General features: G+C 35.2%; 1 protein-coding gene across 11 annotated transcripts in view; it reads right to left on the minus strand.

Moving 5' to 3' along the window:
* LINGO2 (leucine rich repeat and Ig domain containing 2) overlaps window positions 1-12,225 on the minus strand; it is a 1,134,307-nt gene that overhangs the window by 453,967 nt on the left and 668,115 nt on the right. The window lies entirely within an intron of this gene.

The raw sequence follows: 12,225 nt of genomic DNA on the forward strand, positions 1-12,225 counted from the left end.
AACGGTGAGGTTTAGACTGTGTTTTCATTTTCCAAAAGCAGGCTACTTTCATGTCTAATCAATTCTCTGGTTCATCAGAATGGTTAATTGCTAAGAAAGTCATCCAATTGAAATGACTGGACCTTATCAACTACCTGGCAATGTAGTAGGGTTTTCAGTCAACAGCTTCAATTGACCCCAAAATGGGGTGATTTATTCAGCTTTAACCAGAGATGTGAGGCTGTGATAAAGCTTAACTCTGCTTTTCAACAGGACATGGTGGTCTCAAATGTAGTTGCCATTGATTATAGCAGAAGGAGCACAAGCCTTAGAATCAGACATGGATTTGAAACCACTTCTGTCATTTACGAATGACTTTTGATAACTTGAATTTGTCAAGGGTGTGTTCCCTCAATTTATAATAATGAAATTAATATTTATTGCATATAGGGAGAATGTAAAGCAATATAAAGTAGTGAACTATTAGTACTTCCTAGTTCTATTTTGTTATCCCGTGATCAAAAGGCAGTCCTAATACAAGCAGGTAGCTGGAGAAAACAAGATTCTTTATCTTGCCTTAACTATCTGTCTAACTCATTAAATAACTTTGGTTGAAAGAAAGCACAGTGTTTACTTACATACTTTTTTGACAATTGTATCATAGCCATGGAAAATGGAAATGGTACAATTCTAATAAATCATCTTAACAGCTCAGTAAGTTTTTAATGTTGCCTTAGCACTTTTATCTGTTTAAAGAAAAATGAGATAGAAATAAAGAGTTCTCTGGTATTATCCTGCCTCTGCAAGCTTGCAGAACACACTGAGAGGGCACTGTGCATTAAGAATACATTGCATATCTTGATTTTTTCTTCCTCGAACCTCAAAAGAGATTTAAATATTAGGCCAAAAATGTGATAGAAGGATAACAAAGCCCTCCCTTCTTTCCATTATGGATTAAGGACAATATATTGGTTCCAAAGATATATTCCTCTGGCTTAAACATCAGATAAAAAAAAAGTTGCATAATTCTCTCTCTAGTGGATGAGGTCCACCTGTACTCAACCATTCTTTAATATGTAGTGGCAATCTAATGAATGATATGGAGCTCTGCATAACCAATAACATTATATGAGGCTGTTCAGCATGCCAGCGTCTCCCACTTTTTTCAGTTGAGAACCCTGAAATGCTAGAAATTTACAATAACCTAAAGAATCCTTTAGCTTTATAGTAGAAATTGGTGGTAAAAATAGTTTTTGAGTTTTTTACAAAACTAATTAATTACCATCCCCACCACCACTAAAGTATTTCACTTTTTCATTTCTGTCTGTTCTTTGTTGGTTTTTCAACCTTACCGAAAATGCTGCCCATGATGTTCAGTTGGACCTAAATTCATATATTTAAAGTTGAGAAGTAGAGAATAAAGGGAGAAGAGCAAAAAATTGAAGATAGCCTTAGATAGGGTGTAATGAGATTTGCAGTTATTCAACAAACATGTATTTTTTAAAAGATTTTATTTATTCATGAGAGAGAGAGAGTGAGAGAGAAAGAGAGATTGGCAGAGGGAGAAGCAGGCTCCATGCAGGGAGCCCGATGTGGGAATCGATCCCCGGACTCCAGGATCACACCCTGGGCCAAAGGCAGGCACTAAACCACTGAGCCACCCAGGGATCCCCTCAACAAACATGTATTAAATCAATGCCTCTTCAATCCCCTGAAGCACCTACAAGGGTGATTTAGACAATCTGCATATTGCTTCCATTGAGTTAGATGTACGAGTTTGATTCCCAAAAACACCAGAAAGAACTCTGAATAAGTAGTCCCCAAGGTGACAGAGGAGGGACAGTGTTCTCCTACAATGTGTATGTATGTGCATGCACAGGCATGTGTGTGTAATTTTAGGTATTCGTTGCAACTCTTAAAGGCTCATATGCTTCATTTCAATGCTGACTGACTGACTGATTGAGAACAGCTGCCTGGAGTACAATATAGAAAAAGATCTTGATGTTGATTGTAGTCTTGACGGAAGAGGACCCTGGTTACGGTGTTGGCCATGTGAATGAGGTGGGTGAAAGGCATCAACTGTGTTTTTACAGTTTATCATCCCAGGACCAACAGGTAAAATTCAAGCTTACCATTACGGCATACAAGATGCATAGTTCATATTGCATCCTATGTTCTGGCATAGTACAAAGGAGAAGGCACTTACAGTTTATGTGCCATATTCTTTCATATCTTAGAGACTTTATTCACACAACTTCCTTTTTCGGGGATAATTTATTTCTCATTCCAACATCATTCTCCCAGAGAAAATCTTATCTTTCAAGATTGAACTCAGACTTCTGATATCACTAGACTGTAAATACATCTGACTTATTCTGTTACCCTATATTACTCAATAGAGGACTTTAGCATACTATTATATAATAAATGGCTTTGTTTGCATTCACCATCACATTAGTGATCTCTTTCTGGGCAATAAATCTGCCCTAAAACTTAATAGCCTAAAAGGTTGGCTCAGTTGATGGTTCTGGCTCAATGTCTTTTAAGTTTGTGGTCAAAGTGTCAACCAGGGCTGTAGTCATTTCAAGACTTGGTGGAGGCTGAAAGATCCAGTCCCTAGCTTACTCATATGGCCTCAGTTTCTTTTATGCCATTGGACTGAGGACCTCAGTTCTTCACTCTACCAGGCGATCCCTCTTCGTTGGGATTCTCACACATGGCAACTTGCTTACCCTTGTGCAAGTGATCCAAGAAAAAGAAAGAAACCCCAAGGCAGAAGTTATAGTCCTTTGAATAATCTAAGCTCAGGTATGATATCCCATCACATGTCACATTCTATTCATTAGAAGCAAGTTAGTAAGTTTAGCCCACACTTAAGGGAAAGAGATTACACGTGGGCATGAATACTGTATCAGGAATCATTACCTGTCATCTAAGAGTCAGCCTACCACATATAGTATCTACCGTAACTGGACTGAAACTAAAATTAATTTTTCTGTGTTTCACCATCATCTGCCTCACGTCTGGTATAGTAAACACTGAAAAAAGGAAGAAGAAAGGGTAGGAGAAAGAGACCGCGAGAGTCATCAAAGTCAAATTATGAATTATATCCCTTAAACAGTTGGAAATGACTGATCTATAAAACTATTGTTTGGAGGAAAAAAACACTTTTAATATCTTAGCCAAGATTTAAATTCATGCAATTTCTAGTAATGTGGACCTTGATTACATAATTTAACAGAAAAAGAAAGTGTAGCTTAAAAATTGTTACATAGATCTGGAAAATAATCTGAAGTTAGAAATAAAAGACCATTTATGTTCATTCTCCAAGTTCATGGAGGCTTCTTGCAGTATATTTTGTGACTCTTCCAAAAGGCCCTGTGGCTGAAACACTGACATTTATAGATGCAGTTTTATGTAATAAACAGAAGTTCAATTAACTTAAATGGACTATCTGAAATGTTTCATCCAAAGTGAATTCTAATTTAGGCTGATTTCTCCTCAAATGCAAGATGGAAAAGTGTCCAGGCTCTTGCTTCAAAATATTTGATGTGACTCCCCTCTCCTTTGAAATATAGCTCTTATTCACACACTCCATCTTTCTTCTTAAACATGTAGATGATGGGAAAACACAAGTAATTAAAATCTGATCCCTGCTCTCAGAATCCAGTGTACACAGACCCAAATAGCCATCTAACCACATAGCCATAATATAACACGAATGTACTATAATGTGAAATAGTATCGTGTTTGCATAATATACAAAGTACTGTAGGATCATAGGAAAATGGTGATTATCCTTGCCTGTTAGTAGTCAGAAGGTCACACATATAAGATATGATATAGACCTTTATAAATCCAAAAGAAAGTATACAGTAACTTGCCATCTCTTTTAAAAGGAAGAAGTAATAGGAAGAAGATGATTTAGTTATGAGTCAAACTTCCTGAAACATTTACTGAATTTTACTAACAGGCCAATTTGACTTTAAAAGATATGCTTTGAGCCAAAATTGTACTGGATTTCAATAAATTATTCTGTCTTAATCACATCCATTTACTTAGGAAAATAACAAAATATTTACTATTTCACATAAAATAGGAGCATTTCAATTGCAATTTCAGGAAAAAGAAAAGGAAATGATGACAAAAAAAATCACAAAGCAAAACTTTCCTTGTCACAGCTCAGAGAGGCAACCATAATAGTCTCCAATTCAGTTTAACTGTGATTGATTTTGTAGCAATATAAATGTACAAACAATAAATTTATTCACATGAGTTAATTTGATTATAGCTTCAGAAATAATAAAGGACAGTTTGAATGCTTTCAGACCTGAATTCTGTCTCCATTTTCTTTGCATTTATGGTCACATTAATCATGAGAGTAGAATAGGAAAATGTTCTAAGATACACTTTAACTATATTAATTGCACTTTTAAGATAAAGGATTCTGATATTTGTATTTAATTATGATTAATTTCCATAATAGAACATTGCATATAAAAGAGATGTTAACTTCATCTTAACTCTATTTTCAACTTACCAGCCAAATATAGTGAAGATTAATCACAATCAATTTCATTCACAGAAAACAAATGTTGTATGAAGTCTTACTTGAATTTCTAGAGAATTCTAGAGAGAGTTGGAACAGGTGGGATGTGACACTATATAACCCAGTAAGAATATGTATTTTTTATTCCAATCTTGATTCTCTTGAAAAAAATCTGGGGGTAGGAAGAACTAGACAACAGTTTAGCTTTCTTAGAAATAACTTTTTAGCATCAAAATGTCTATTATTTCTCTGAAATAGCAGTAAATTACAAAGAGGTGGAATGGGTAAAATGGTTGAATAAAATTTAGCATTGGGATTTAGCAAGTAGATCACATGTAATCTTGAAGACTTTCTAAATTAAAAAAGTCCAAGCTAGTTATCTCTGTCCTCCCCACCTAGTTACATACTCCATACCTATAAATGGGAAGATCTAGGCCACTGGACATAGAGACTAGTCCCTACAGCTCTTTTCTTTCTTATTTATTCCACGGATAGCATTTGGAAAGCTCTATGTTGGGTACTGTGCTGTGTCGGATTGGTCTCTCTACTTAAGGTTTTATGACCTAGCAAGAGGAGACAGAACCCATTAAGCATAAGATTGTGCTGGTGAAAAGGAGGGAACAGATTTGAGATCTATTTCTAAAAGCGAATGGAGTAATCTTGATTTGAGACATAAGAAATGCTATTTTTGTTTTCTTCTTGCATTTGGCTTCTATCAAGCTGGAGGTCTTCTGTTTCAACATTCTCCATCAATGCCCTACTTTCTTCTGCTCTCTGGTCCAAAATTTTCAACATATTGTCTTCAAATGGGAAAGTTAAAACAAACAGATACAAATGTTTCTCTTTGCTTCTTCTCTGATCCATCATGTGAACCCACTTTTATTTTATTCTCTAAGTTCATTCATAGCCTAGATATTCGTTTTCTCCATTCTTTTAAAAATGCTTATTGGCCTTTCTTTTTTCTATGTAAATGTTCAAATATTTACACAAAAGAAAAAAGAAGGGTGGAAAAGCATTGGTATAATCAACAAAGAATATATTTTACCATTCTATGGATGGTTTAGACCATTCTATACTCTCTCTTGAACAAATGTAACCTCTACATTTTTCTTTTTTTTTTAAATATTTTATTTCTTTATTAATGAGACACACAGAGAGAGAAAGAGAGAGAAAGAGAGAGGCAGAGACACAGGCAGAGGGAGAAGCAGGCTCCATGCAGGGAGCCCCGCCCGGGACTTGATCCCAGGTCTCCGGAATCATGCCCTGGGCTGAAGGCGGCGCTAAACCGCTGAGCCACCCGGGCTGCCCTACATTTTTCTTTTCTCACACTTTCACTCACTTTTAAAATGTATTCCCCTTTATCAGTGCTGACATTTTTTTCTTTGGCAAATTTGACTTTTGGGAAAAGGAGCATATCACATGCAGAATTTTTTTTACAGTTTAAAACATAGGGTGACTATTTGATTCATAAATATTAAAACAAAACCACTAAAAAGAAGAAATAATTAGGCACTAGAGACCAAATTCTATAGGATAGAAGTACTAAATGCTAAATGAATTAATGGGAAAACTTTTAAATTTTATTGTAAAGTAACTCAACTCTTACTTATAAGTCATTTTAACTAGGTTTCATAATTTGATGATCAAGAAGTTTTAGGACTGTGTAACCTAAGAATTACTTGTGTCACATCTATGACAGGGATATCAATATGCATAAGAAGTAGCGTTATTGTGCTTTGCTAACCAGGAAAACTCCTAAAGTAGGAAAAGCTGCAATGTCTCATCTCCCAAGTCTATGGAAATGTTAAATGAGACAATGAATAAAAGAGGAGTGGTCCACATAACTTCTCACAAGCTCAACTATGAAGGTTGATGCCCATCACTCCATCTCACTTCAAGATTTCTGCAAAGAACTAATGAACTTAATGAAGAATGAGAATGTCGTGGCAGATGAGCAATGTAGACTTGTTGCTGGAATGTAGGGTTATATATCTGTCCTTTGATCTTTGTTCCTGATTTATAGGGTTATAATGAGAATATGCCTTCTATTTTTGTGCATGAATCAGTTCTTTCCTTGAAGAGCAGAGAATTGGACTAAGGTGAAAGTGATAGAACAAAAGACCAAGTAATACTGTAGTTACTATTGTAATGGGGTCAATAGAGAGTAATAAAAATCAATATAAAAGATAATAGAATGAACAAAACTTGGAAAAGTCTTAGATAAATCAATAGAAACAGTGGACTGGGAGCATGTGAGGTTTCAGAGGAGTAAATACTGATTGATTGACAGGCTGGTTAACATTCTTGCCTTTTACTTCATTCTTAGGACTTCTATTTGTGTCTGCTAGCAGTGATCCACAGTAGAGAGTAGTTGCTCGGATTCTCAACTTGGAGTTTTATTAATACTTAGGCCCTCTTTCTGTTCTTAACATAATCAATAGCCCACTCTACAGTATCTCAGAAGCTTTTAAACAAATTATCCACAGTAACAACATGCAACTGCAAAAAATTCAAACATTTTTCTTAACTTGATAAAATCAAGACTTAAATTCATTCTTTATAAACAGTAAGTACTTTTGGGACCCTAAGAATATGAAATCTTAATGGAGAGTAGTTTCTTCCAAGACTTTTGTAACCCAATCATTTTGATTGTTGGCACTGGAACTAAACATATGTCATAACACCTAGAAATATTGACTGGCTTAGTCAGGTCTCTGGCAGGAAACACACAGGATAGTCTGTCTGGGGGGAGAAAACTAAAGAAGAATATTTTTAAAATTATGACAAGGTGGAGAAACAAACAAGAGATATTGAAGTACTCCAGCTCTAGAAAAAGCAGAAAGTTCTTACCACCATGAGGCCCAAAGAAGAAAGATTAAGGAATGGTTAATGGGACCTTGAAAGCATGCTTCTATGGACACAGCCATCTGATAGGAATGGTAGCCTTTAGTAAAGGAATGAAGCCACTCTGTGAAGACCTGGCAGAAAGTACTCGGGATTAAATATCCCAACCTTATTCTTCCTCCCACTTCTCATCTTTTGATGGTGCATCCATTGCCTAAACTCAGAAAGCCAAAGAGCAAGGAAGCTACACACATCAGCCTTCCAGGGATCATAGAAATGTAGGGAAGGAGTAAAGGGGTTCTGAAGGACAAACATATTTGGCACAGTAGACCCTTCCATATCTGTCAATGCAGCATCATACACACTGCCAAGCAATTTTTCCTCATCAGTTTAAATTTTCATTGCTAACACCATAGAGCTAGCTAGCTACCTCTTTCTCTTCTAGACATCTTCAAAACAATGAAAAAAAAATCTTTCTATACAAGAATTGCAAGGCAAGTGATTTAGAAGTATGGGCAAAATCACAAAGTTGGAATCACTGCCTTTGGTTCCAGTAATCTAGTTTTCTCCTTTGCTTGTTCCACCGAAGGCCTAGGACTTTCATGATGACCTTCTTTCTCATCCTATTGATTTCTGTTGCTGTTGAAAAGTGACACCGTCCAACCACTCTTTTTCTTTTCCAATGCAGCTAAATAGCAAATAGTGATAATAATTTGAGCTTATAAATCTTCACTAATGCCACTGAAGATTATTGCCTTTGCCTTACATTTCAGAAAGGCAGGTATGAAAGATAATTTTGATGTCAGCAAGAAGTAAGAAGAAAGGAAAACACCATACAATTGCTCTGTATACCACAATCTTGTGATAGTCACAGGGCTGTTTATTAAATATTTGTGTTTCTCCTCAGTATATGGTATTATTGTACTTCCTTGCTCACTGTGGTTAGGTATGGCCATGTGACTTGCTTTTGTCCAGTGATAGGTGTCACTTCTGGGAGGAAACTTTAAGCTCCAATGTAGGATTCCTATTGCTATCTTCTTCTGCCTGCCATGGGGCCAAACAATGTTCCAGATAGTGGCTTCTCTGACAGCCAAAATTCTGAACTGAGTATAATATGATGGATATATGTCATCAACAAGCAATAAATCTCAGGTTTTTTTGAGACTCTGAAATTTGGTCTTATTTGCTACCATAGCATAACAGAGCCCAGAAGGACTTACAGTATACTAGCCTGTATCACTTATACTTTATTTCTACAGAGTGACACTTTGTTATCCTCAAAACCTTGATTTTTCACTATTCTGTTTTTAAAGAGCAAAAACATACTGAGGAGCATGTACATTTTCTGTATTGATATATCTGGGATACGGAAGGCTCAAAAAATTTCCAGAATATTAAATATGCATACTTAAGTGATTAGCTTATATAATCTGTCATAAGTCAAAGATTCAAAAAAGAATTATGAATAGTGTGATTATACAGTGTAACAGATATACTTTCAATGAAACATACAAGGACATTTCTAAAAGTGTGCTTCTAGGAAAATGTCTTTATAGCTCTTCAGAGGAATTTGAAAATGTTGCCACCCTGATAAAGCAAATCCCTAAATTATAAGGATGGAAGGTTACCCCTGACATTCCCATACTATTGGCCTAATGAGTTCTTCCTATTTTTTTAGCTTCTTAAATTATCTAGAGCTTTTTAAATTGAAGTTATGCCTTTTTATAAAAGCCACAGAAGAGGAACAAGAAAGCAGAAACTCTGAAAATAAAAGTAATTTACCTTTGGATATAATTAAAAGACATAAATATCTCAGAGAATGCTTTTCTGTTTCAGCCATGACTGCTCTATGGAGTGGAGAAAAAAACAGAGATCACATTAAAACAAAATTAATCAGCTGAAACATACTACATATGCCTCAGTGATTAACAAGAATATTTTATTTCTATCAGTTATGCAAATGAGAACAAGGTATTTTAAGGTTTTCCCAGTTTGCATATTAATTCAGAATATATAAAATGATTTGAATAAAAATGACCTAGAGGCATATCTCAAAAAGTCTGTATACAAGCACAGCATTATAAATTCATTTGCCCTTTTGTGGTGTATTAACCCATCCTTTTCAGATGTAAGTTTACATATTAAACTAATTTTCAGTTAAATAAAGAAGCCTCTTGTTGAAAGAGAAATATGTAATCTATGACTTTGCTAATCTTTTTGGATTTTAGCCCACAGTTCACATTAGATGTTCTCAAACTTCAGCAAAGCAATCATCACATTGACCTTGGGCATTTATTTGAAAACACAAATGCCTCTGTGACTCCAGAAAGTTTGATTTGGTGGTCTAAGGTCAAATTTCCCAGGTTATTTCTGATGCAACAGATCTAGTCCCTATCTATTGAGAAACACTGCCCAAGACAGGGCCCTTGGTATCTTATTGGAGATTATTTTCTGAGTTTTCATCATGTATTTATAGATACCATGCTTTTCATAAACCTCCTTTTCTCTATCAAAGGAGAAAAGAATATTTTGTTCTATTGATTTATTTTCCTTGATGAAGAGTCAACTATTCATTTTTTATTAAGTGAGTAAGCCATTCATTATTCACATCATCACTTATTATTTGAGATTTACTGCAAGCAAATAACTCTCTAGAAGTGTCTAATTTGCAAAAATTAGAATGTAATAACTTAGTGTGTTTAAGAATGTGTTAATTGTCTCTGACTTCCTTGAAGTCACCTTCCTTGAAGTCAGACACCTCTGACTTCATCCACTGTTTCTTATTGAGAATATTCTTCAAAATTTACATTGATCAGACCATTTTATTATTATTTTATAAAAACTTTTCTGCCACTGACCATGCTTTTGTACAAGTGTACTTTATTTGACTTGTGTGAATTCTGCAGGCTCCCATTTTCCTGGAGGTCTCCACAATATTTCCTGAACATAATAAAAACAGTGTTCAGTTTTACAGATTATAAAAATAAATGGACCCCACTAATTGTCATTTGGTCAGCTTACTTTGCATTTCTGTTTATTTCTTCTTAAGGACATATGAGATACATAGTAGAATAATTGGAAAATATTTAGCAAAAAGTGACAAATGAATGATAATCCCTAAATCCTACCATTAAGATTTAACCACTGTTAAGTGTTTAGTTTATATACTTTTAAAATTGTCAGGAGTACATATAATTAAAAAACAAAGATCCATGTTTCATGATTTTTTTATCCTGTCTACCTGTGTTCTTTTTCAATTCTTACCACTTTTTCCTGTCTCATGCTCCCTATTTTGTTGTTGTTTCCAGGCTTACAGAGATATAATTGGCAATAACACAGTGTAAATTTAAAATATGCAATAATTTGATATATGTATATATTACAAGTGTTTACCACAGTAAGGTTAGTTAGCAAATCATATTAGTACCTTTTTTTTCTTTTTGGTGTTGTCATGGTGAGAATATTTAAGACCTATTCCCATAGCAGCTTTCAAATATACAATACAGTATTGTTAGCAATAGTCACCATGCTGTACATTAGATCCCTAGAACTCATACACTCATACACTAACACCTTATAACACCTTATAACTAAGTGTTTTTATCCTTTGACCAATATCTTCCCACTTTCCTAATCTTCCAGCTCCTGAAAATACCATCTGCTTTCTGTTTCTAGGAATTTGACATTTTTAGATTCCACATATAAGTGAGCATACATAGTACTTGTATTTCTCTGTCTGACTTATTTTATTGAGCATAATGCTCTCAAGACCCATCTATGTTGCACAAATGGCAGAATTTCCTCCTTTTATGGCTGAATAATATTCCATTACAGATATATATATATCACATTTTCTTTATCCATTCATCTGTTGATGGACAGATAGGTTGTTCCCATGCCTTGGCAGTGGTGGATAATGCTGCAATTAACATGGGATCCAGATATCACTTTGAGATAGTCCTTTCATTCCTTTGGATAGATGCCCAGGAATGGGATTCCTGGATCATGTGGTAGTTCTAGTTTTAATTTTTTGAGGACCTTCCATACAGTTTCCATAGTGGATGTACCAATTTATATTCCTCATGCACTGATAGTGCACCAGGGGTCCCTTTTCTCTATTTCCTCACTAGTTTCCTATTTTTAGAGCCAAAGCAGCAAATGTTTCAGTTAGATGCATTCATATTTTTTCTTTTCTAAAACATAGACTCACCTTGCAAAGGAAATCAAAAGATTGTGTTCAGGAGAGCCAGGGTCCTCCACTGAATAATTAGGCCCATCTACATTTCTTGAGTGCTATCAGTGATATGCGCATTCTTCTGTCATTTACATATATTCTAATTATAATTCCTGGTTTTTCATTAGTTAAGAACATAATCTCATGGTTAGAAAGGCATATAAATCTTGTGGTGGAACTGGGCTCCCTGCATGGAGCCTGCTTCTCCCTCTGCCTGTGTCTCTGCCTCTCTCTCTGTGTGTTTCTCATGAATAAATAAAATCATTGGGACACCTGGGTGGCTCAGTGCTTTAGCACCTGCCTTTTGCCCAGGATATGTTTCTAGCATCCTGGGATCGAGTCCCACATTGGGTTCCCTGCATGGAACCTGCTTCTCCCTCTGCCTATGTCTCTGCCTCTTTCATGAAAAAATAAGTAAAATTTAAAAAAATAATAATAATAATCTTGTGGTAAAAATTTGCTTTCTTTGATAGAACTTCATTATATACTTCAATACACTTGACATACTTGATATGTTAGCCTAAACAATGTAGTTGTGTTTTTTTTTTTTTCACAGATTGAGGATTTCTAAAGATGACTAAAGATGAGACCCCCACATGGATGTACTGATAAGTTTTAA

The sequence above is a fragment of the Canis lupus genome, chromosome 11 (assembly GCF_003254725.2).
Source record: "Canis lupus dingo isolate Sandy chromosome 11, ASM325472v2, whole genome shotgun sequence".
Classification (NCBI taxonomy): domain Eukaryota; kingdom Metazoa; phylum Chordata; class Mammalia; order Carnivora; family Canidae; genus Canis; species Canis lupus.